The sequence below is a fragment of the Balaenoptera ricei genome, chromosome 17, assembly GCF_028023285.1.
Source record: "Balaenoptera ricei isolate mBalRic1 chromosome 17, mBalRic1.hap2, whole genome shotgun sequence".
NCBI classification, from domain to species: domain Eukaryota; kingdom Metazoa; phylum Chordata; class Mammalia; order Artiodactyla; family Balaenopteridae; genus Balaenoptera; species Balaenoptera ricei.
Window position 1 is genome coordinate 8216037 of NC_082655.1, and position 21525 is coordinate 8237561.

The 21525-nt window shown below is 50.7% G+C and overlaps 1 protein-coding gene across 4 annotated transcripts in view; it reads left to right on the top strand.

The window, feature by feature from the left end:
- The window catches only part of ST3GAL1 (ST3 beta-galactoside alpha-2,3-sialyltransferase 1), an 85807-nt gene that overhangs the window by 41784 nt on the left and 22498 nt on the right, over positions 1-21525 (top strand). For all 4 annotated transcript variants that reach the window (XM_059901427.1, XM_059901426.1, XM_059901430.1 and 1 more), the window contains one exon: positions 1382-1436. The gene's annotated coding sequence lies outside the window, so the exon portion shown is untranslated. The remainder of the gene's footprint in view (positions 1-1381; positions 1437-21525) is intronic.

A 21525-nucleotide genomic window follows, 5' to 3' on the forward strand; every position in this document is an offset into this window, starting at 1 on the left:
ATCTAAAAAAAAAAAGATACAAATGAACTTATTTGCAAAACAGAAATACACCCACAGACCTAGAAAGCAAACTTATGGTTACCAAAAGGGAAGGGGGGAGGGATAAATTAGGAGTTTGGGATTAACATATATACACTAATATATATAAAATAGATATCCAACAAGGACCTACTATATAGCACAGGGGACTATACTCAGTATTTTGTAATAACCTGTAAGGGAAAAGAATCTGAAAAAGAATATGTATATATAACTGAATCACTGTGCTGTACACCTGAAACTAACACAACATTGTAAATCAGATATACTTCAATAAAAAAACAAAAAAAAAATCCTTCTTTCCTGTTGTTTCCATGGAGAGTCAGAGGCAAGTTGGGCCCATCCTGGGCAGCGACTCCCTCCTGCTGGCCGGGGTGGGTGCTATGTGATACTAATGTCCACAGGTCATCCATTATTGACGGGCAGAGGTCAGCCAGCTCAGGTCCATGGTCGCGGGTGTGCTCAGATGAGGGGGAGAGAAAGGGGACCCGGAGGTCTTGACCATTCAGAAAGTTGTTTTCATCGCCACCCCCGGGAGCAAAGGCATTTTGCACACCTCACAGGGGACAAGCGCTAAGACAGCACGTGGCTGAAGCAGCTGCAAGCCCGCAGGCTTATTAATAGTAATAATACCGTAGCATGTCGCCCTTGTTGTTTAGGGAGGGCCCTTCCCCTACTCCACATTTAGGAAAAAGTGCTAAAGTAGCAATGACACCTCCTAATTCTCAGATTCAAGTTCTCTCTCCCTTCGCAAATGCAAAACTCTCAGCTGTTTGCTGCCAGTTAGAATATTCCTGAGTCAGACCCCCCACCCCCCACCCCACATGTGATCTGGGACTTGCCACGAATTCAGTTGCAGGTGCCACGTGCTCATGTCTGTCCTCTGTCCTCTGGGTAGAGAAGGGCTTCGACTCGACAGGTTTCCAACCCCCCTCTGACCCCACTGGGCTCCGCCTGATGAGCCTTCAGTTTCCTCCTCTGTCCTATCGGAGGCTGGGAGGTTAGACCACATGTGAAGAATCTTAGCTCAGTGTTGTGCGCACAGCGGTCTCAGGATCAGAATACGCCCTCCTCTGTCTTCTGTCTAGAGCAGGAAGCGGTCATGGTGATCAGGCAGCACGGAGCTTTCATTTACAGTTCGGAACAGAAAGCCTCCACATTCAGGTCTCCTGACTCCCCGCAGGGCTCTGTATGTGACTGCTGTTCCCTCCCCACACCGCGGCATGCCTCTTCTCATCAGCAGTCAATATTTACTCTGTGTCTGAGCTGAGTAGGAGGCAGGCACTCTCTTTAGATCCTCACTCCCTCTCCTTAAGACTGAGTATTTTCTTATATTTTTCAGATGCAGAAACTGAGGCTCAGAGAGGTTAAGGAACTCCCCAGAGGTCACACAGCTGGTAAGTTGCAGAGCTGGGATTTGAACCCAGCTCTCTTTGACAGCAGAATCTGTACTCTTAATCGCCTTGATTTCTGTGCCTTAAACCATGCTGAAATGACCGTCCTCCTCCACCCAAGCGTGGGAGGCCTGTGACTTGGTTATTATCATATTTCTTCCGATGCCTTCTACAGCATCCAGAACACAGTAGGCTCTCCGTACCTACAGGGTGTTTAGAAGGCAGTCCTTTCTAATCTCACGCAGTCGTGAAATGTTCAGGGATAGGGATGTGTGTCTAATCATAAGAAAAGTCTTGGTTAACTGTTTCCCCTTTTTGCCACATTCAAATGCATCAGCAAGTAGCCAACACATGCAAGTAAGAAATGCTTTATAACCCCGTTATAAAGAGCAGATACTCTATGCACAGACTGTATCTATAGACTATTTTGAAGGTGAATGGATCTTTCTTTGTGATTCCAAAAGCAGGACCCTTGACTTCGTGGTGGGAAGGGAGGCAGGGCAGGTGTGGAGGTGGGTCCAGCCTGGAGGCCCCCAGCACCTCCACCCCACATCCGGATAGGCACCCGCTGGGTGCTAACGCTCTCCGCCAGCCTCTCTCCTGCATCCTCACTGTGGCTCTGACCATATCCACTTTCTCCTGGTCCTGCTGCGTCTTACATCCCCTTTCTTCCATCTCTTCTTTCTCATCCTTGAAACCTACTCTCTTCCTTTTCAGAAGATTTCCTAGAACTCATTTTTGAAAAACCTTTGAGAATGAACAAGCCCCATTTAGTAACATGACCACAAATAAACTACCTGATTTGGTCTCCAAAGTCCTCAAAGAAAACCCTGGAGTTGGGGTGGAAGTGGGTGTGTCATTCACAGGCTACTAGAGTGGACAGTGGGTGTGGTCTATTAAGGGCTTTGGTTTTAAAACCCCCTTAGGGGTGGTGAGGAGGCCCAGCAGCTGGGCCAGGGGTCCCCGCCCTTGCATCAACCGGAAAAGCTGAGTTTCAGTAGCTACTTTCTGCCTGGGTGAGATTCAGTTTAAAGAAAACATGAAAACCACAATCTAACGGCCATTGTCCTTGTCCAGGAGTCTGGAAAGCTGGTTCTAGGTCTGGTTCCGCCACATCACACTGTGTGGACTCTGCCAAGGCCCTCCTCTTCACGGGGCCTCAGTTTGCCCATCTGTACAGTGGGTTATGGACCAAGTGCAGCCAACGCTGACCCTCGGCTGTGGTTTCCCAGCTGGGGCATCAGTGAGCCTTGATGATGCTCACGCAGATTCCTGGTTGAAAGGGAAGAGCCATGGGGGCAGAGGGCTGAGAAGGGGGTGGCATTTGATAAAAACCAACCCATCCTCCATGCATACCCTGCTCAGGACAAACCCAGAGCCAGATGCACACGTGGGTTCAGGAATGAGCCTCCCATGGCCGACAGAGGCCATCCTACTGTTCCAGGGAGGTCAGACGGAGGCTCCAGGATCTCAGGAACTAGACCCGTGGACCCCACAGCGGGGCCAGATGCCTGCTTACGAGCTATGTGCTCTACATCCTGTTCCTGCCGCAGAGGAGCCCAGCAGGCAGGACTCACACCTGTGGCCACAGCTCTGAGCCCTGTGCAGATACACAGTGTCGTTTTGTAGTATTTTTGGTTTCGCTGTTTTTGCAAAAGCCAAAGGAAATCTGTAGGCTGGGCCCTGACTTCCTCTCCCTGAGGATGGCTGATCTGCTCGGGCGGGGACAAGCAGAGCTCAGCTAGGAGAGGAAACCTCGAGACGCAAGGTCCAGAGTTCGGAGGGCACCTGCTCTGAGCAGGGTACTGTGGCCGGCCGTTCATGGTCCAGGCTGGTTGAGGTTGTCATTGGAATCATCCCATTCACCATATGAGGACACTGAGGCCCGGAAATGACCAAGTTCCCTCATCTTCACTGTGCCCACACCAGAATGAACCTCTGCTCCCTGAGCTTGGAGCACTTTTCACTCTGCCGTCAGTCCATACATATTTGTTGAGACCCTAACGCTGTTCTCAGCAGGGGGGAACACAGCAGTGAGGGACACAGGTGAAGTTCCTGCCCTCCTGGTGGGGAGGAGACAGACAAAGAAGGAATTCAGCATACAATGGAGTGTCATTTTTCTGATTAAGGCTATGAAGGAAAATGCAGCTGAGCAAAGGGATAGTGACAGCGAGGCTGTCTTGGGGTGATCAGGGAAGGCCTCTCCTAGGAGGGCAGCTGGGCAGAAGAATGAATGCAGTGAAGGAGCAAGCCCTGTGGGTTCCACCTTAAGAACACGTTCTAGGTAGAGGGAGGGGCACGTGCAAAGGCCCTGGGGCAGGGCATGTGCTTATTGTACCTTTGCACCCTTGGATTCTGATTCTCTATGTGCTTGCCTCCCCACCTTCCAGCAACACAGTTCCTAACCATCTCCATTGTTCCCTCCGTCTGTCACCTCCAAGTGTCTAGGGATGTGGCAGGGAGTAGCAGTTGCGTAGCAAGAAAAATCAAACAGAACTGAACGGGGCAGAGAGAAGGTGTATCTCTAACAGGAAACCGCTTGTCTCATTCCTTCATCCTCTTTGCACAGTTCACTCTTGGGTGACATTTGAAATAGTTTCACATTCTTGCTTTGCATTTATTCTCAAAATGTGTGTTTAAACCAAGACTGGGGGTTTTCCGTGCACTGTAATGTACTATTTCAGGCCCATGCTTCCAAGCAGGGCAGGAATCTGGATTCCAAAATCACAGAAACAGAGCAAGAAAGTAGGTTGGAGCTGTACTGCTGACCTCAAGCTGAGCGCAGGAGAGGGGGCTGAAGCCCACAGAGCCTGGGGTGGGGACGGGGGCATGGCCATTAGCAGGCTGTGATCTCAGGCAGGCCCGTCCCATCTGGGACTCCGTTTGCTCTGCATCTGTGTTGGTACTGATGCTTGTCTAGCTCTTGCTGGAGCAGCTCATGGGCCAGGTGTGCCAGAAGGGATGTGCTTTGGGAGTGAGGGACCCCAGCTTCGAATCTTGCTGCCACCACATTCTCGTTTACAACCTTGGACAAGTCACGTCTTCTCCCCTCCCTGCCCCGGAGCCTTAGTTTCTGCACCTGGAAAAAAAAAAAAAAGCAGAAATGTGTGATGCTCCCTACGACCCTCTGCGATCCTGAAATGCCACAAGCCTCTGCCTGAAAGCAGGCAGCAGTCAGGCCCAGGGACAGAGAGTTTCAGCAGCTTCCCTTTGATTCTGTAGACATGGGGCTCTCAGCAGGGAGGGGCCCAATGAAGGGGGCACGACCTTGGCCGTCCTGCCTCAGGCATTCATGTAAGGGCTTCAAATAGTCCTCACCTCCCCCTGATCTGAGACCTGGGTCTGCAGAGCCAGAAACTCATTTCCGGGAGCAAAGGAATATGTATCTTTCCTCAGGGCCCAAAAGGACTTATTAAGTCTTCCGTGAACTTAATCTCATTCAACTGGAAAAATAATAATCAGAAAGCAGTTCTGCCTGGTTACCGTGAGTTCCTTGAAAGTTTCCCATGAGAAAGGGTCAGAAAGCTCATGTACCATGAGGGTCAGCCCTCCCTGCTTCCTCCCCAAGGAGCAGGGAGCCTGGTGGTCGACCAGCAAGCCCATCGGCATCATTGGGCTATCCACCTGTCCATCTGCCCATTAACAGGCCCCCATGAGGGGCCAGGGCCAAGGACACAGCACCAGAGACACAGAACTAAATAAGACACAGTCTGTGCTCTCAAGGGCAGTTCAGGCTCAACCTGACCGTTTTCTACATTTGGTCAAACTCTAGAGACTCCATGACTGAGCTCGCTCTCAAAGTCACAAAAATATAAATGTTCAGAAACTTTCACTTCTCTACGTTTTCTGTTTTCCACAATGTCTGCTCCAAATTCATTGGCGAAACACGTTCTGTGATTACTAACTAAAGCTAATGTCTCTCTTTGCTTTAATCAAATCAAATTTTCTTCTGGTCCGTTCCATCCAATACATCCCAGTCTCGTATGAATTCTGGGGAAAAGGGGAAGAGAGGGAACCAGGGAAATTCGGGGGAAGGTGATGCTGGAGACGTGAAATTCACCAGCTGGGAGGGGACAGGAGACAGAAAGCCACTCCATCAACAAGGACGTTTGGTTGATAACAAAATACTTTAAGATATGGAAAGTAGAAAAGCATGGGTGTAAGGTCTGGGGTTTGATTTTATTCCACTAACAAGCCAATAAGCTAGCTTATTAGTGTTTCAGGGATGCTGGCAGAAGACAGGAGAGTCCTGGGTCAGAGATGAGAGACTGGTGTAAGGTGGGAGAGACCCCACTCCTTTCATGCCTGGAGCCTGAGCTCAGGGTAAATTCTTCTAAATTTTAGGGATGAGTTTAGCTCAGTCAGTGCTTTCAGAGGCTGAGCTCAGGAAACAAAAGGGAGTAAAGGTTCTTGGGACCAATTCCAGGTCATGGCTTATCAGAAGGCACTTATTCCCTAAGCCTGCTTATCTGCCCATAAAATAGGAAGGAAATTAGCATCTGGGCGTATTGTGGAGGCCTCATGAACATAAGTTGAATCTGAAGACCATGTACTTATTATTTGCATTAATATGAGGACGCAAACTCATTCTAATAATTCAGCCTTCTAGGTTTCAGATTATTCGTTTTCTTTACTGAGATGGAAACTGTTTGATGTGCAGCTCTAGTTCACAGCACACACGCAGACACCCATGTAGAATTCACCTGCCAGTATGTTCCTTGATAAAGATGTTGGTCATTCACTGGGAGAGGGAAGGATGTGAAGGTGAAAAGGGTCAGGTTCCCAGAGGGCAAAAGAATAGAGCCAGAGAAAACAGCTGGGGCAGCCCCTCTTCAGATCTTGTTCCTATGGATGAAAAAAACTAATCAATAGTCCATCTAAGAAAGAAATGGAAAATCTTATTCGAGCTAACCTGAGGATTATAACCCAGGAGACAGTCTTTCAGAAAGCTCTGAGGACTATTCCTCCCATTAAAGGTCAGAGCACAGTTATACAAGTTTTTGAGACAAAGGGTTGGACATCAAATGACGTATTATGGGCAGTTTACACAATCCAGATCTACACGTCCAAAGCAAGTAATGGGTCATGGGTCATCGTGACCCCTTACCAGATTAAGAGGAAAGGTTATCTCCTAAGGAATTGTGACCCTCTGTGAGATTAAGGAGGAATGTTATCTTCTAAGGAGATCTGGATGCAGATGCACAGCACACACTAAAGGGAAGGAGGAGGTCCAAATGGGCAAAGGAAACTTGTGTTTAAATTTTTCTTGAGTTGCCATAAAATATGAATTTGATTTCATCGTCCCTCACTCCCACCCCGTGCTGTACATCTGGAGAGAGCTGTAGTTACCCCCACCCATGTCCCTCCCACAAACTCCAGCGGTCCCTGTGTCAACCCGGGATACCGCCCCGTGGCTGGGCGAGGTCACCTAGCTGGCAAAATAGAAGCGCTGAGACTCTCAGGTGGAGACCCTGACTGGTGTCAGGTGTGCTCCGCCAGACCCTGAGACACGCCTGGACTTGCCACCCTGACCAGCCTCTGAGACCCCGAGAAAGCAGCCAGCCTCTTCAAAGCCTGCCACTCACCACGGCATTTTTAGGAGAAGATGAAAGGACGCCTGTGTGTTTTAAAGCAAATTAGGCAGAATGAGAGGTTTTGAAAGTGCTGTGTTCCCCAAGTGGGAGGCCCTTTGATGGGCAGCAGGGGACAAACCCTGCAGTCTCTCGCCCACAGCCCTCGGGAACTGGGGCAAAACGGCTCCTTCCCCGGGGCACACCTGACCACAAGGGGGGCATTCGCCATCTGGGGGTCAGCGTAGCTCGCTCTTTCCCTCTCTCCTGCTTGACTTGCCTCTTCCATTGCATAGAGGATAAGTAGCGGCTGTGAACACTTTGCGGGGAGGGGTGGGGGTGGGAATAGTCCTGAGTGGGGTCCAGTTGGCATGGATGCGCCCGCAGGGGAGGCGTTGGGCTCCAGCCAGGACTCCAGCTGTGACAGCAGGTCAGGCTGCAGGGCACTTTGATGCAGAGCCCAGGCACTTGGGTCCAGATGGCTTGGATCACCTTTTAGTGTCGCTCTTACAAAGTGTACAGCCCTGGGCCAAATGGCTTAACCTCCCTGAGCCTCCATTTTTTCATCTGTAAAATGGGTGTATTAATAGATTCAACAAGTTCGCAGGAATAAAGCTCTTAGGCCAGCTCTAAGAGCTGCACTCAGCCCACAGTCAGGGCACAGGATAAGTCTGCTCTTAATCAGATTAATATAGAGGAGGGATCAGATAGGCTACTGGCCTGTATGGAGGCCAAAACTTGTCCTTGTCTCATTCCGTTCCTTTAGGACTCCTAAGGCATGGATTTTTACTGTTTCAGTTTTGCACACAAGGGCTGGGTATGGCTCAGTGTGGTCAGGTGGCTCGTCCAAGGTCACACAGCTAATCAGGCTTTGGAACTGCAGCCCCACCCCCACCCCCGGTCCTCTTTCCACTTCCCCCACAGGAAACGGATGCTGGCCTGAGTTGTCTGTCTCCATCCACTGCTTGCCCCGATGGGTGACCGTGAGCAGGTCCTTTAACCTGCCTGAGCCCCTTTGGTCAAATAAGTGCTTGGATGATGAGCACTTATGAGCACTTATGAGATGATATTCGTTAGTTACAGATGTGAGAAGGGAGACCGAGGGGCCGAAGCTCCAGCAGCGGGAGAGGGTCAGCTGGGTGTTGCCCAGTCCCTAACATCTCCCAACTGGGAATAAGGTACAAATACCTGCAGGGCAGGGCCTCCCAGTAGGCACAGCGGCTGCAGTGCAGCTTTGACTCTGGGTTGAATCTCAGGTCCATCCCTGGCCGCGTGCCCTTGCACAAGTGCCCTCAGCCTTGGCTATGACAGAGGCAGCCTCACCCCCTTATGCCCTGGGAGAAGCGCCCAGCGCACGGTCGTAGATGTTAGGGACAGATCCCCGACACACATTAGCACAGATTTCTCCAAGACTCTCCAGCTGTGGGTGCAAACGGAGAGACAGCAACCCGGGGATCTCCCTCTCGTCTGTGGCTCCGAGACCTCCTGCCCCCCTCAGCTACGCCGGGCTCTGGGGACATCTGCCACATCCTCCCACTGTGTGCCAGGTCATCCCTGGCCTCTGCTCTTGCCCTGCTCGCTGGGGTTCTGCTGCCCCAGGCTGGCCCGTGTTCTCTCAAACTTCCTGCCCCAGGCTTTCCGGAGCTTCCTGGTCTCAGCTGCCCTGGAAGCTCCCGGCCCCCATGACACCATCCTCGTGCATCTGTTCCAGGCACCCTTCTTCTCGGTCCTCCCACTGGACTGCTGCATCATCCCTTGTCAAGGGGGCAAGGTCTCCCTCCTTTGGCCTCCCAAGTTCTGGGCTCGGGAGGGGGCCGCACGCAGGTGGCTTGGACTCCGAGTGCTGTGGGGTTGAATGGGCTGAGCTGCTCTTCCTTTCCTCCCGAGTGGGGCTTGGCTGGGGGGATGGGGAGGGAAGCTGGGCCCGGGCAGTTTTTGTTTTTTTTTAAGATTTTTTTTTTTGATGTGGACCATTTTAAAAGTCTTTATTGAATTTGTTACAATATTGCTTCTGTTTTATGTGGTTTTTGCCCACGGGGCATGTGGGATCTTAGCTCCCTGACCAGGGATCGAACCCGCACCCCCTGCACTGAGGCAAAGTCATAACCACTGGACCGCCAGGGAGGTCCCCTGGGCCAGGGCAGTTTTATCCCAGCAGCCCCACTGGATACCATGATACCCCTCTCACCCTTGTTTTCCAGGGATGGTTTGTGCCAGACACGTGCTTGTCTGGGGTCCCCGCCCATCCCAGAACACGGGGGGCGGGAGGTGCCGGGCTCCTCACCACTTTGGCTGCTGGGTTTATCGGGCAGTCCGAATCCCCGTTCTGGGCATCACCAGAGATCGACCCCCAACCCCTTCAGGAGCCTTCTGGAAGCCCCTTGTTAATCATTAGAGTGCAAATCTTCCCCTGAAGTTAGGGGGCCTGGGAGGAAGTTATCTCTTTAAGACCAGTCAGGACTCCAGCCACTTACTTCTGCAAAGCTCTTTGGAGTCAGGGGCCAACCCCCGAGGTGGGGCCTGGGGTGGGGATTCAGAGTTCCCAATCATCTTTCCTTTGTCATGACTTCTCTGCCACCCAAATCAGGGAACTCCCTCTTTCTTCTGGGGACCAATGTCCTCCAGGATGTGCTGCCTATACGGGGCAACTCCTCAAATTCCTGACCACGTTACACGCTTCGGATGTTGTGCGGGTGTCTTTGGACTCCGGATTGAGCACCCTTCAGTCTACACACATAAGAAGATTTGTGGATTTAAATTCCTTTTGTGCAGCTCACAATATGAAAATTTATCCAGCTCCTTCTCATATGACCCTAATCCTGGTTAATCATGTTTCTCGGGGGCGCTTCTCCAAAGCACCTGCTCTGAAGCACTGCTTGTGCTTCCGGGAACCTCTGCTTTCTCCTCCAGCTCCCCAGCAAAGGAGCAGGCAAGAGGTACTAGGGTGAGGAGAGGAGGATTTGCAAGCCCTGGAGAGGGTTCTCCCAACCTGCCGCACTTCTTGGGTGTGGGGGAAATGGGCAAACGGTCAAGTTAGTGCAGGAGTGGGGAAACAGCTCCAAACAGGCTTCCCAAGGCGCCAAGACGGAGGCAGCGCTGCTCTCCAGGCTCTAGGGGGTGCTGTGTGCACCCTCTCCAGTCCAGACTCCATATGCTAATTGTGTCACTACTGTCTGCTGCTCACAAACCATCATTGGCTCCCCATTGCCTTCATCCCAAAGTCCATATTTCTTAAGACTTCCATGACCAGGCCCCTGCCCACCAAAGTCATTCCTAAAGGCACCCTGTTTTCCATAACTGTGCCCAGTGCCCCCATCACCGCTGCCTGCACTGTGCACTTTTTGGGAGCTGCCTGATTTACCCCACCCTCTCCGTTCTCCTCCATCAGTGCCAGAGGCCCCCTGTGTTCAAAGCCCGGCTCCATGGCCGCCTCGTCCACAGAGGTTGTCTCCCTTCTCCCTTCGGTTATCACCAGCACGCCACTTCCGCATCCCTGGGGCCCTTGGCATTCCGTCCTTGGAAATGCTGGTCCCTCACGAGCAGAGAGTTACATGTACGAACTGCCATGCCCACGATCCTGGAGCGGCCCAGGCTGGCTTCACCATCTAGCGGTGATGAGAGGCACGGCCGGTGTGCTCAGTGAGGTGTTACAGGGGTTCTCGCGTGCCCAGGTGAGAAGCCAGGCAGGCTGGCACTGAAGAGCAGGCCTGGGAATCCACCCCAGCCCTCGGTAGTCGGGTGACCCCAGCTCCCTCTCTGTAAGGTAACACTACCTTCCCCACACGACCTGCAACTGTCTCGTTCCCATCCTGGCTGGTCCCTAAGAAGCTACATAGCTTTGAAGGGTACCTGCCCCGGAGATCCTCTGGGTGACTTGCCAGGTGTCTGGCACATAAAGAGTCAGATACTGACACTGCCAGATGGGCAGATTGCATGGATAAATGGGGAGACGGTGGCAGCTGCCTAATCAATCCAGAGACAGGACGAAGGAGACACTACCAGTGGCCACCAGACCTGGTTAGAGATGTTCTAGGGGCCTTAGTCCGCAGGAAAAACAATGAGGATTCTCTCTGATATCTGGATATTTAAGTCCAGCAGAAGTCAGAGAGTTGACAAGTGGGAGAGAGCAGGTGAAACGGTCACAGAACGGGGCTCAGGAGTGGGTGGGGTTCAAGCTCCAGTCACTGCCCAGAGTGGCCAAGGGCTAACGGGGCCTTGCCCTGTGATTCCCCTGCGATCCAGTGGGAGGCAGTGTTGGGAGGTGGCTGGTGGGTGTGCCCAGGGAGCCTGGAGGTGGGGCTTGTTAGCACACCCACTAGTGGGAACTGGAATGTGGTGAGCCTGGAACTTGAGTGGTGCCCACAGGGAGCCTCCCCGCCCCCAGTTCTGTCCCTGCCCTGGGCTGTCTCAATGGCATGAGGAGGACAAGGAGGCCTCCCGATGGGTGAGTCCCGGGCAGCGTTGGGAGCAGCAGGGTTGGGAGGATTCCAGAAAGCGCAGGAGGAGGGAGGGGAGCCGGGGCACAGGGGGATCCAGCTGGCCTGTGCCAGCTCTTCCTGCACATCCTCTGAGCTGCCAGGGCTGTTCTTAGAGCAGCTTGTTTCTCTGGGGAGAGGAGTGGTGGGGAGGCGGGGCTCCCTGTGGGCCAAACCTCCAGGCGGTACTGCTTGCAGGATGCAGGTGGGGCACTCAGAGTGGGCCCCCGAGGGCAGGTTAATGCCAGGGTGATTCTCAAGGGCGTGGTCTGGGATAGGGAAACACCAGGACAGTGTGGTCCCTGGGAGTGAAAACAAGTTTCTAACCTTGGGGCTAAAGAGGCAAGAGGACAAGGACAAAGACCCCCAAACAGAGCCATTGCGTGGAGAGGGCCGCTTGACAGGAGTCAGAGGCCATCAGGTCCTGGCTGCCCCCCAGGGAGGGGGCCAGGGCCCTAAGCACCTGACCTCAGCCCCCTTTCTTCCTCCTGTCTCCTTTCTGCGTCCCCATGGCCCAAAGCCCACAGGGAGCCAGCCAGTGTGGGAACCCGTGCGTGCAGCCCCTGGGCACAGAGCAGGGTGCGAGAGGTGGAGGGACCATCTGCAAGGGAAGCCAAGGTGCCCGGCTCACCTGCCGAGACCCCGGAAGGCCTGGCTGCACACATCCGGCCCCCCCTGGCAGGGCAGGGACAGGGGTGGCACTGCGGGAGGTGCTGTGCTGTCACTCCTGGTTTTCCTCCAGCTGGTGTGACTTAGGCCAGTCTGCACCTCCCTCAGCCTGATCAGGAGACCCCACGGCTTCAAACCCTGCAGGGGCTTCCCGTGGTGCCGGGGATGTGGCTCCAGCCCCTAGGGGGCTGCCCGACCTTGCCTGCCCGCCCCCAGCCCCATCCTGCATCTTCCTCTCTGGGTTTCTGCTTGACTTGACCTTCTCTCTTTCAGTTCCTTCGGACTCACCTGCTCTCCTGACAGGCCTTTGCACCTGCAGCTTCCTTTGCCTGGGGGCCCTTGCCCTCTCTGCCTAGTTGCCGGCCCATCCTGCAGTCCTCCGGCCACTACCACTTTCTCGGGATGCTCTCTGGCTCATCCCATGCTCGATCCTCTGTCGCACTGAAGGAGGCCGTATCATTTGGTTCTCCAGGGGAAACAGAACCAGTACAATAGCTGTATGTGTATATGCAGAGATGAATTTTTAGGAATCGGCTCAGGCACTGGTGGGGCTTGCAAAGTCAAAATCTGGATGGCAGACCTGCAGGCCGGAGATTAGGCAAGAGCTGACGTCTCGGCCTTCAGTGTGTGAAATCCGTAGGGCAAGCCGGTGGGCTGGAAAGTCAGGCAGGATTTCTGTGTTACTTTCTGTCATGGCCTGTTTGCCTCTCCCTGGCTGGGGCCGTGTCTCAGGCCTCACCGCACCAGGCCGGGCTTCTCTTGGATCCTGTTTTCTGGAGGGACCTGGGTCTGGCTGCAGCCAAGACTGGTCCTTCCTGAGCGGGGGCGGGAGGCGGCACAGGAGCTGGTCCAGGACGGGCCAGGGGAGCCTGGCTGCCAATTGCGCGTGTGACTCAGAGGGTGGGGATGGGCCGGAGGAGCTGACCAGGGAGAAAACAAAACCGGGAAGGGAGGGTCGCGTCCGCCGCCTGCCAGGCCCTGAACTGGCCGCACGCAAACCCTGTTCAGTGCTCCGGCTGCCACCATGGAGGGGAGATTGTCGCTGTCCGTGTCTCTCAGCTCAGACGTCGCAGGGCTCAGGGCTGGGCCACCACGCGCTGGGCTTTCCCTTGCCCAGAATCCCAGCTCCCTGGGCAAGTCGATTGACAGCTGTGGGCCTCTGTTCCCACCTCTGAAAGATGGAGCTGGTACCAGTGCCGTGTGACTGTCCCGTACCGTGGTTGAAACAGGGTCTGCAAGGAGAGACCCTCCATGAATGGAAGGTGGCCCCTGATAATAGATTAATTCGTACCCCGTGCGGCCCCCTCAGAGGCAGGGATGGTTTTTAACCCCATTTTATACAATAGGCACTTGAAGCTCAGGCAGCTCCTGTAATGCCCCTGGGTTACACCGCAAAGGGCTCCGTGCTTTTAGGATTTTCCTGCAGGGTCCCACCCCTGGCTGCAGCAGCCAGACCAACTCCTGACCTCTGACATCTCCACCTCAACCCCTGATGGCTCCATCTGGGCCCATGACGCCCTCTGAGCTCCTGCCCTGGGAGGTGTAGAAACAGCCACGCTAGGGCAGCTGCGTGAAAACAGCCGGTTCCTTATAAGGGGCCAAGCCCGTCTTGGAGTTGGGAGCCTGGTTCCCCTCTGAGCTCTGGACTTTGCTGTGTGTCACTGGATGAGTCACTTCCCCTTTCTGAGCTCAGCCTCCACATCTGTTAAGTGAAGTGGGGCAGAAATGAGAGGGGGCAGGTGGGAGTGTTAGTTGACATTCCCTGCAGGAAACCACAGGAGGAATGCCAGTAATCAAACCTAATATTCAGGGAGCACTCGCTGTGTGCCAGGCACAGGCCTATGAGCTTTACCTGCACTGACTCGAGTCTTTTCTCGGCCCAGCCCTGTGAGGTGGACACCACCTTATCCCCACGTGATGGATGACGCTTCACTGAGGCAGAGGCTTCATGCAAAAGGATTTGGTTCAGGGGATCTGGTGCTTACAAAGTTGTTGGAAAGGTGATGGGGGTGCATATTGGTCCTGATGCTGCAGGCTGGGGCCCAGAGGCCAGGAAGCCAGCACAGAATCTGAGGCTGCCCTGCAGACTAGCGGGTAGAGGGAGGCAGAGGGCCTGGGTCCAATGCTCAGGCCACACAGCTGCCTCCGCCCCTGTGGGAGGGAGGACAACCCGCAGTGGTTTTCCTTCTCTTATTGGCCGATTCTCAACTGCATCCAGAGCCCTCCAGTCAGCGGAAGCTGGGAAATGTAGTTTCTAGACATCCAGCCCCTGCGGCACAGGGCCGAGAGCACAGAGGGAAGAAAGAATCCCCAGTCCCATAGACACTAACCAGCAGGGGGACCCTGCAAGCAGAAGGAATCAGGATGCCCCAAAAGCCCTCACAGGCACACGGGTTGACGCACTGAGAATTAACCCTTTGAAGAGAGAATCTGGGCCATGTGAATTACAGAAAACCCTTATGCCTCTAGCCCATTGACTACTTTGCGACCCCCTTCCCTGCAGGTTCTCAGAGGTAGAGCAGAGAGCAATGAAGCGCTGGTTGTCCCATCCCTTGAGGAACGGAAGCAACTAATGAAGCGAGTCGGAATCATAATTTTCATAATTCCCCTGGTTTGTTCTTTCATGCCTGATTTTGTTTGGTCTTTTATATAACCCTGTCAGTAGGGCAAGCCAGGGACTCTGTTGGGCTTTTTACAAATGAGGAGCCTGAAACTTAGGGAGGGAAGAGGACTGACATTTATAATGTACCCTCTCTGTGTCCCGAAACCAAGCTGGTCACTTTTGTGCAAATAATTTTTATCCTACAGCAACCCTCCATTTGGGCATTATTAGTCCCACTTTGTGGATTCAGAAACCGAGTATTAGAGAGACGCAGTGCCTTGCCCATGAGGACAAAACTGGGAATGGGAAGAGTTGGGATTTGAACCCAGGTATGTCTGGGCCATCTTTTATTCCAACAACCATTGGCCATGATCCACTGGCACAGAACCAGAATAGATGGATTCCTAGTGTCCAGTGACCAGGGGCTGCAGAACAGTGCAGGAAAGATTGTTCTTCTTTTTTTAATTTATGTTTTATTGGTCATTTGGAGCTCTTTGGAGTTTTTTTCTTCCAGTTTTATTGAGATATAATTGACATACAGCACTGTTTAAGGTGTACAGCGTAATGATTAGACTTAACATACATCATGAAATGATGACCACAGTAGGTTTAGTGAACATCCAACATCTCATATAGATACAAAATAAAAGAAGTAGAAAAAAAGTTTCTTGTGGTGAAAACGCTTAGGGTTTGCTCTCTTCACAACTTTCCTATGTAACACACAACAGTGTTCATTATCTTTATCGTGTGGTACATCACATCCCTAGCACTTCTTTATCTTATAACTGGAAGTTTGTACCTTTTGACTGCCTTCATCCTGTTCCCACTCCTCTTACCAGAGAGGGTGGGAGGAGTGGGAACTGGTAACCACAAATCTGATCTCTTTTTCTGTGAGTTGGTTTGTTTGTTTGTCTTTGAACTATAATTGACCTACAACAGTATGTTAGTTCCTATTACACAACATAGAGATTCCATATTTCTATACATTTCAAAGGGATCACCATAATAATTCTAGTTATGATATGTCACCGTACAAAGATATTACAAAGTTATTGACTGTATTCCCCACACTGTATATTTTCTTTCCCCTGACTCATTTATTTTGCAACTGGAAGTTTGTACCTCTTAATCTGCTTTCCCTATTTCTTTCTTCCCTCACTCCCCTACCCTCTGGCAACCACCTGTTTGCTCTCTGTGTCTGTGACTATTTCTGTTTTATGTTTGTTCATTTGTTGTTTTTTAGATTCCACATGTAATCGATACCATACAGTATTTGTCTTTCTCTAACTTCACTAAGCATGATACCCTCTATGTCCATCCATGCTATTGCAAAGCTGCTTTATGGCAGAGTTATTTACACACATCTTCTTTATCCACTCATCTATTGATGGGCACTCAGATTGCTTCCGTATCTTGGCTGTTGTAAATAATGCTGCAGTGAACATAGGGGTGCGTATATATTTTATAATTAATGTTTTTGTTTTCTTTGGATAAATACCCAGAAGTGGAATTGCTGGATGGTACGGTAGTTCTATTTTAAGTTTTTTTAGGAATCTCCATATTATTTTCGATAGTGATTGCACCAGTTTACATTCTCACTGACAATGCACAATGGTTCCCTTTTCTCCACATCCTCACCAACACTTGTTATTTGTGATACTTTTTTAAAAAAATTTATTTATTTTAGTTATTTATTTTTGGATGCATTGGTTTTCGTTGCTGCGTGGGCTTTCTCTAGTTGCGGTGAGCGGAGGCTACTCTTCGTTGTGGTGCGCGGGCTTCTTACTGCAGTGGCTTCTCTTGTTGCGGAGCACGGGCTCTAGGCGCGCAGGCTTCAATAGTTGCGGCGTGTGGGCTCAGTAGTTGTGGCGCACGGGCTCTAGAGCGCAGGCTCAGTAGTTGTGGCACACGGGCTTAGTTGCTCCGTGGCATGTGGGATCCTCCCGGACCAGGGCTCGAACCCGTGTCCCCTGCATTGGCAGGCGGATTCCCAACCACTGTGCCACCAAGGAAGCCCTGTGATACTTTTTTGATAATAGCTTCTCTGACAAGCATGAGGTGATAACATTGTGGTTTTGATTTGCATTTCCCTGATGACTAGTGATGTTAGGCATTTTTTCATGTGCCTGTCAGCCATCTGTATGTCTTTGTTGGAAGAACGTATATTCAGGTTTCTGCCCATTTTTTAATTGGGTTATATGTTTTTGATGTTGAGTTGTATGAGTTCTTTGTGTGTTTTGGATATTAATCCCTTATCAGCTGTATCATTTGTAAATATCTTCTCTCATTCAGTAGGCAGTCTTTTTGTTTCGTTGATAATTTCAAGTATGGGTCTTTTACCTCCTTAGTTAGATTTATACGTAGGTATTTTATTCTTTTTGAAGTAATTGTAAGTGAGATTGTTTTCTTAATTTCTATTTCTGATAGTTTGCTGTTAGTGTATAGAAATGGAACAGATTTCTGTACATTAATTTTGTATCCTGCAACTTTACTGAATTCATTGATGAATTGATTTAGGTTTTTGGAGGTGTCTTTAGAATTTTCTATGTATAGTATCATGTCCTCTGCAAACAGTGACAGTTTTACTTCTTCCTTCCTAATAAAGGAATTTTTATTCCTTTTATTATTTTTTATCTTTTTCTTGTCTGAGTGCTGTGGCTAAGACTTCCAGTACTATGTTGAATAAAAGTGGTGATAGTGGGCATCCTTGTATTTTTCCTGATCTTAGAGGAAATGCTTTTATCTTTTCACCATTGAGTATGGTGTTAGCTGTGGGCTTGTCATATATGGTGTTTATTATATTGAGATATGTTCTCTCTATACCCACTTTGTTGAGAGTTTTTATCATAAATGGATGTTCAATTTTGTCAAAAGCTTTTTCTGCATCTATTGAGATGATCATGTGATTTGTATTCTTCAATTTGCTAATGTCATGTATTATATTGATTGATTTGTGGATATTGAACTATCCTTCCATTTTTGGGAGAAATCTCACTTGATCATGGTATATGTTTTTAATGTATTGTTGAATTGTTTACTAATATTTTGTTGAGGATTTTTAAAATTTGTTTATTTATTTATTTTCGGCTGTGTTGGGTCTTTGTTGCTGTGTGTGGGCTTTCTCTAGTTGCAGTGAGCGGGGGCTATTCTTCATTGCGGTGCGTGGGCTTCTCATTGCGGTGGCTGCTCTTGCTGTGGAGCTTGGGCTCTAGGTGCATGGGCTTCAGTAGTTGTGGCGCACGGGCTTCAGTAGTTGTGGCTCACGGGCTCTAGAGCGCAGGCTCAGTAGTTGTGGCGCACGGGCTTAGTTGCTCCGCGGCATGTGGGATCTCCCCAGACCAGGGCTTGAACCCGTGTCCCCTGCATTGGAGGTGGATTCTTAACCACTGGGCCACCAGGGAAGTCCCGAGGATTTTTACATCTATGTTCATCAGTGATATTTGGCCTGTAATATCTTTGTGTGTGATATCTTTGTCTGGTTTTGGTATCGTGCTGGCCTCATAGAATGAGCTCAGAAGTGTTCCTTCCTGTGCAATATTTTGGTATAGTTTGAGAAGGAAGGGTGTTAACTCTTTTCAAAATGTTTGGTAGAGTTTATCTGTGAAGCAATCTGATCCTGGACTTTTGATTGTTGGGAGGTTTTTGTTTGTTTGTTTGTTTTATTACTGATTCAACTTCATTACTGGTAATTGGTCTCTTCATATTTTATATTTATTCCTGATTTAGTCTTGGGAGATGGAACATTTCTAAGAATTTATCCAATTCTTCTAGGTTGTCTGTTTTATTGGTGTATAATTATACATAGTAATCTCTTACGATCCCTTGTATTTTTGTTGTGTTGGTTGTAACTTCTTTTTCATTTCTGATTTTATTGATTAGATTTCTATTACTATTACAATTTCTTCCTTTATTTTTGTTAATATTTGTTTTGTGTATTTAGGTATGCCTATTTTGGCGCATATATATTTACAATTGATATATCTTCTTCTTGGATTGATTGATTGATCATTATGTAATGTCCTTCTTTGTCTCATTACATTCTTTATTTTAAAGATTAGTTTGTCTGATATAAGTATTGCGAACCTGGCTTTCTTTTCATTTCCACTTGCATGGAATACCTTCTTTCATCCCCTCACTTTCAGTGTGTGTGCCTTTAGATCTGAAGTGAGTCTCTTGTAGGCAGCATATATATTTGTTATTATTCCTGTTCGGCTTCAGTGATTTCCACAACTCCGTCTTCCAGCGTGCTGATCCTTTCCTCTGTATAATCTAATCTACAGTTGATTCCTTCTAGTGTTTTTTTTTTTAATCAGTTATTGTATCTTCATCTCTGTTTGGTTCTTCTTTATATTTTCTTTCTCTTTGTTAAAAACTTCTAAAGGCTCGCTTTGTACATCCAATCTTCTCTCAAGTTCTTTGACCATCTTTATGATCATTACCCAGAACTTTTTATCAGGTAGATTGTTCATCTCTGCTTCACTTAGTTCTTCTTCTGGGGTTTTGTCTTGTTCCTTTGTTTGGAATATATTCCTCTGCTGCCTCATTTTGCCTAATGTGCTAATTTTATTTCTATCTATTTGGTAGGTTGGTTGTTCTTCCTGACCTTGGAAAAGTGGCCATTTGTAGGAGACATCCTATGGGTCCCAGCAGCACACTCCCCTCTCATCACCAGAGCTGTATGTTCTAGGAGTGCCCCCTATGTGGGCCGTGTGGGTCTTTCTACTGTGGCAGGCTGACTACTGTGGGTGGCCTGGTAGGGGTGGCCGGCCCCCAGTCTGGGGATTGCCAGGCCCTGCTTTGTATGGAGTGTGCCAGCCGCTGGTGGGGGTGGTTGGGTAATGAGGCACCTAGCCGTGGGTCCCTAGGGGACCCCAGGGCTAGTGCTGGCCCACTGGTAGATGGAGCTGGGTTCCAGGGTGAGTGGTTACAGGTCCGAGGTTCCTGGATCTAGTGTTATCCTACTGTGGCCAGGGTCAGATCCTGACATGGCTAGCTGCAGGGTCCAGGGTGTCCCAAAGCTGGTGTCAGCCAGCTGGTAAGTGGGGCTGGATCCCAGGGCAGCTAGCTGAGGTGTCTAAAGTGTCTTGGAGCTGGTGTTGGCCTGCCTACTGGTGGGCAGGGCTGGGGCCCGGTGGTGGGTGGGAGGAAGGTTCCTGGGTCTGGTGTTGGCCTGCTGGTGGGCTGGGCTGGGGCCCAAGGCCTCCTGGGGCTAGTGTCAGTCTGCTGATGGGCAGAGCTGAGTTCCAGGGTCTCTGGCTGCAGGGCCCTGGGGGTCTCAGAGTTAGTGTGTTGGCCTGCTGGTGGGTGGGGCTGTGACCTTGCCCCGTTAGTTGTTTGGCCGGAGGCATCCCAGTACTGGTGCCCAAAGACTGTTGAGCAGGGCTGGGTCCTGGTGCTAATAAGCTATAGAGAGGATTCCAAAATGGCGCTGCCAGCACCAGCGTCCTCGTGGTAGAACGAGCTTCCCAAAAAGGCTGTCTCTAGTGTCTGTGTCCCTAGGGTGAGCTCCAGTTGCCTCCTGCCTCTCCGGGAGCCTCTCCAAGCTCAGCATTAGGGTCTGACTCAGGCTCCTTTCAAGTTACTGCTTCTGCCCTGGGTCCCGGAGTGTATGAGGTTTTGTATGTGCCCTTCGAGAGCGGAGGCTCTATTTTCCACAGTCCTCTGGCTCTCCCCAAAGCAAGCCCTGCTGGCCTTCAAAGCCAGACATTTTGAGGGCTTGTCTTCCTGGTTCAGGATCCCCAGGCTGGGGAGGCCAGTGTGGGCTCAGACCCCTCGCTCCTTGGGGAGGATCTTTGCAGCTGTAATAACCCTCCCGTTTGTGGGTTGCCCACCTGAGGTCCTGAATATAACATAAGTCTGCCCCACCTACCCATCTCATTGTGGTTCCTTCTTTATGTCTTTAGTTGTAGAAGATCTTTTCTGCTAGATTCTGGTCTTTCTCATCAACAGTTATTCTGTAAATAGTTGTAATTTTATGCAGCCCACGGGAGGAGGTGAACATAAGGTCTTCCTACTCCACCATCTTGGCCACTCCCCCAGAGTTGTTCTTCTCTGATGGAAGGTTTGGGGGCCCTTCACCAGTCAGTTCTGATTTCACGCCCCCCTGTGCCTCCACGTAAAGCCAGCCAGGACCCCAAAGGCCAGGACGTGGTGGGATCCATTTTTCAGTGATCAACAGGTTCACAGACGCTAATTCCCCACAGCCGCTCCTCGTATTCTCAGGACGGTTGAGCCGGCAGGTCACCCTCGCTGTGTGTCCCAAAGCTGGTGTATGAGGAAGCAAAGTGAAAGCAGATGGGGCTGGGCCTCTTCGGGGACAGGGACGTGGTGGCAGATGAGAGGCTGCAGCTGCAACCCTCTGCTTGTTGGTTTGTTTCCTTCCCTCCCACCGTCTGCTCACTCAGCTGGTGCGAGGAGCTTTGCCCTGGCACCTCTGGGGACTCTCTGCCCGTCCGCCTTCTCCAGGTTCACCAAGCCCTCATCATGGGCAGGACGCCACGCCAAGCACACAGAGCGGCAGAGAAAAGATTCCATGCCTTCCACTTCTGGCTGTGGCCGAAGCTTGTGTCAGACCACTTATCCCACCAAGGACTATAAGAGCTGGATAAGATAGAAATTCAGCTCTTCGAAGGTTTTAGAGAGCAACCAGGCAGCCAGGACTTGAGGGACGAAGACCCCTGGAAGGAGAGAAATGGTCGGGGGTGAGCCTGATGCTTCCTGCCGCCTGCCTGCCCAAGGGATGCACTGGCTCGTGGGAAGCTCCAGAGGACAGACGG